Genomic DNA, 4,616 nt, shown 5'->3' on the forward strand with positions numbered 1-4,616 from the left:
CAGCCGAATATTTGTCTGTTTGTGAATCTTGCTATTTTGTTTATCTTTCACTGTTATAGTAAATTTGAGAGAGAGAGAGAGAGAGAGAGAGAGTGGGGGGGGGAATATCATGTCATGTGGATGAGTTCACTGAGATTTAGAGTTTTAAGCCAGGCGAACTCCAGGGGTCTCACCCTCTATAAACTCTGGCGGTCAGGGTAAAAGTCGATTACTTTGGAAAATTTTATGTGCCTACATAAGACCTACGGCACTCTCCCCCCTGGGAGCAGTCCTCACCCTATCTGGGAATGGCCATCCGGGGCCTACCTACCTAAAACGTTGCCAAGTGAACGTCTACCAGTAAGAAAACTTTGGTGTTCCATTGTTATAATCCATGGCCGTCCCTTTGGAGTTTAAGTCTGCCTAAAACTTGACCTTAGGACAAACCTAACATTGTGGAAAATTTAATTTTCTTGGGCAAAAAGAACTTTGACATAGCTCTCCCTCACGGTCCCCCCCCCCCTCCTCTCTGTCTCTGGTCCGTGAGGAGTGGTCACTGGGGCTCCTACCCTGTAAGATCTGGGGGTAAACGCTTTTTTTTTTTTTTTTTTTTTAATGTGTCCTACTTTGGGCATAGGCTTCACAGCCTGCTCCCAAGGCCCAGTAGTCCTCCTACATACCATACCCCTCTACATGTCACCACTTCGGCGCTAACACCAACCGTAGATCAGTAAAGTCCGATTTTTATGAAATTCAAATCCTTAAAGTGTTCCCTGCTCCAGCGGGGATTTGAACCTGGGTCCGGTAGGACAGCAGGCCACCTCTCTACTAACTAAGCCTCCTCCTACCCCACTGTAGTATGCATATTCTCGTTCCTTGGTTAATTACCATGGCCGTGCATAATGGCTTTGCTGGGATCCACGGGGGCTGCCCCTTCCCCATAGGGGGCAACCCTTGGTAATTCTACCCTTCCAAAACGTGGCGGGAGTAAAATCTATCAATATGCACAATTTTATGACCTCTGGTTAACATCTTTGGCAGTGCATAACGACTTTGTTCCAGACCACCGGGGGCCGCCCCCCTGCAAATGTGGGTCAGCACTCGGGATCCCACCATGTTTTTAGTCTGGTGCAAGTGAAGCTCAGCCATTGTGGAAAAGTGTTCCTAAGTAAAAAAAAAAAAAAAAAAAATGGCCATGTCTAACATTACTGTGTGTGATACCCACGGCCGCCTCCCTTGTGGAGGGCGTCCCTTCAGGGTCACATCCTGCCTGAAACCTTTCCAGGGGAGGAGGTCTCCAATTGTCCAAAACTTCGTTTTCCTATCAGTCCTCCCATAAGGCCTCAATCCCATTCTTCAAGAAAACACAGTTGCTCTGTGAGTGAGTGAATGACTCTGACTCTCACAGGGGCAGGCACTCTATTTCGCTAACCCTTTAGGTGTGGCAAAATCTTCTAGAAAAAGAGAGGAAATGGGAAACTATAAAACAGTACAATAAAAGAGGAAACAGTGGGAGAGTGAAAGAAAGGAAGGAAGAGATGGGGAAAGGAGAGAAACTAGAAGGAATTAAGAGAGAAACAAAGGAAGTATATGCATAAAAACAAAAAGAGGAGTAACGGATGCAAAAACAAAAAAGAATATTAAGAGAAAGAATAGAAGCTAACAGTAAGAAAAAAAAATGAAGACAAAGTAGGCTACACATTGCCAGGAAGGGTGGCTAAGGGCTTAGAGTTAATTGTTTTACAGGGAGGGGCACTAATCCTCCACCAACCCCACTTGACGTAGGGATGCCAACAGCATCTGGCGTTCCCAGGCGGTCACCCATCCAAGTACTAACCAGACCCAACGTTGCCTAACTTCGCTGATCGAACGGGAAGCGGTGTACTCAACGTGGTATGGCCGTTGGCACCACTTGTAATTCAAATCCAGTATGAGAGATGGGCTCATGTTGTTAGTTTATTTGTTTTGTTTATAATTTAATGACACAAAGACAGATGGCAAAGAAGCATGGGTGGAGTGAAATTATCTGGCTTTGAAATCATCGTAACCCAAGACGAATTTCCCAGTCAAATTTCTCTCTCAGTAGAATCTGTACACACTATAATATATCTATCTATGTATAGCCCGACGCCCTAATCCCGCAAAGGGTGGCCGCAGACAAAACGCCTCCAAGTCGCTCTGTCACCCACCATTTGACTACACTCCCCCCAACTCAACCCCCCCTCCCTCATATACCTCTCAACTCCATCCCTCCACCTCATCCTCGATCTACCTCTCCCTCTCCCTCCCTCCACCTCACCTACATACACCCTCTTAGTCAGTCTTTCATTCTCCATTCTCTTCACATGTCCAAACCACCTCAGTGTATTTCTCTTAATCTTCTCAACCACATCCACATCCACCCCACAGCGTTCCTTCAGTTCTTCATTCGTCAACCTGTCCCTCCACGTCACTCCACATGCTCCTCTCAAGTAACTCATTTCCACTGCTCTCACTCTTGACTTGTTCCCCTCTTGCAAGGTCCATGCCTCGCTTCCATACGTCAGGGTAGGGATCACAATACTATCATGCAGTGACTTCTTAACTTCCATACTCACCTCCCTATTTCTTATCACTGCTTTCAATGTACCAACGACCTTCCTTCCCTGCTGTACCCTTTCACGCACTTCATCCCCCAAAGTTCCATCCTTACTCATCACACTACCCAAGTACTTGAATGCACTCACATTCTCCATATCCTCACTATCCAACCTCACTGCACACTCTGTGACTTCATTCTTCTCAAACACCATAACTTTACTTTTGTTTACATTAACTTTCAGATTCCTCCGCCTACACACTGTCCCAAATTCATTCACCAAACCTTGCAACTCCCATTCATCTTCACTCAACGGTACTGTATCATCAGCAAACAGCAACACCGGAAGCTTCCAAATCTCACCCTCATTCATTAGAGCCACCCCCACATCCACTGCCCTACCCTGCACCTCCTTTACAACTCCATCCATGTATATATTAAACAGCCATGGAGACATCACACAACCCTGTTTCAGTCCCACATTGAGATCAAAGAACTCACTCAGCTTACCATCCACTCGCACCGTAACCCTAGCTCCCTCGTATATACTCTTCACAGCACTCAACAATTTCCCCTCCACTCCATATATTCTTAATACCTTCCACATACCTTGCCTATCTATTATGTCATAAGCTTTCTCCAAGTCCATGAAGGCAGCATACATTTGCCTTCCCTTCTCTAGATACTTCTCCACTAAACATCTTAGAACAAATATCTGATCTACACACCCTTTTCCCTTCCTAAATCCCCCTTGTTCTTCTCCAACTAGCTCCTCTGTCATATGCCTAACCCTATCAATGAGTATTCTACCATATATTTTACCAGTCACACTAAGAAGGCAAATACCCCTATGGTTACCACATACTTCTCTCTCTCCTTTTCCTTTGTATAATGGAACAATTATACCTGATTTCCAGTCCTCTGGAACCCTTCCCTCTTCCCAAGCCAATCTACACAACTTCCATATCCACTCCACAACAATCTCACCCCCATACCTAAGCATTTCACCATACACTCCATCAATTCCTGGGGCCTTTCCCAACTTAACATTCGTCATCGCTTCCACTATAATATATACTGTGGGATAATATACAGTGGTATAAGATATACAGCGTGCAATGGGCACAACGACAGAAAAAACGGGATATCTTGGCCTGTGTCTAAAAACGCTTTGTTGCATAGACAGATGTCAAGTACATCACATCATACTAGAGGACGTCTGGATGTAAGTGAGCAGATGTACGCTTGTGCAGTCTTTATTGGGCTGCCGCCTTCTCTTCCGGAACAACAAGGTTCAGGTCAGCGTGTTTGCACCTAAGCCCCAGTGCTGGGTCAGGGAACGAGAGATGGTCTCTACTGCTGGCTGCAAGTGTTAAGAGCCCGCATTCTTGTTGATTAAGAAAGCTCCCAAACATCTTTTCTTAAGCGATTTATTTTGTCTATTGTATCTTAATGTCTTTTCTGTGTTATATAAATTCTTCCAATATCGCCGTACTCTGCATAATAACGTACAAAAGGATATTAACCAGCCATATCCAAAAATAAATCGTTTGGGAAGAAGTGATGTGGAGCCTCCTTACCTGACGAGAATACGGGCCAAGGGGTCCTGGGAGATTTGGGGCTGAAGACGACGTGTGTGTAAGACTGTTGTGCATTGTGCAGTTAGCCTAACTCCCACGTAAGTCCAGTTGACCATGCAAATCCCGCCTCTTCCTGTATCGACAATGTTAACTGAACTATTCCCATGAAACTAAAGGAACAAGAGAATATTATTGCTGTTCAGAATTGTTCCGAGTTAAGCTATAATAAAATTTTTTAGTTCCAATGTAAAACCTTGGCTGTAATGTAAGCCTGGGAAGTAAACGCTTTTCTTTGTGAAAGAAGAACTCGATGCACATCGACAGCACGAACATCAAAGGTACAGTCAATCAATCAGTCTGATAAAACAGAATCTTCCGCCAGATTATGATAGACAAAATTAATGTCAGATTTACAGTCCAGGTTCCTACTTCCGTCCTAGATACAGATGGGCTGGAGTAAGAAAGATCTTGCCCATTGG

At 44.8% G+C, this 4,616-nt stretch overlaps 1 non-coding gene across 1 annotated transcript; it reads right to left on the reverse strand.

Moving 5' to 3' along the window:
* Positions 1 to 1,767: 1,767 nt before the first annotated feature.
* LOC145403254 (5S ribosomal RNA) lies at positions 1,768 to 1,886 on the reverse strand. The gene has a single exon (XR_013897961.1). It is a non-coding gene; the product is annotated as a 5S ribosomal RNA (ribosomal RNA).
* Positions 1,887 to 4,616: the final 2,730 nt, after the last annotated feature.

Source organism: Coenobita brevimanus, chromosome 6, assembly GCF_032717465.1.
Source record: "Coenobita brevimanus isolate Jiangsu-jjx chromosome 6, ASM3271746v2, whole genome shotgun sequence".
NCBI classification, from domain to species: domain Eukaryota; kingdom Metazoa; phylum Arthropoda; class Malacostraca; order Decapoda; family Coenobitidae; genus Coenobita; species Coenobita brevimanus.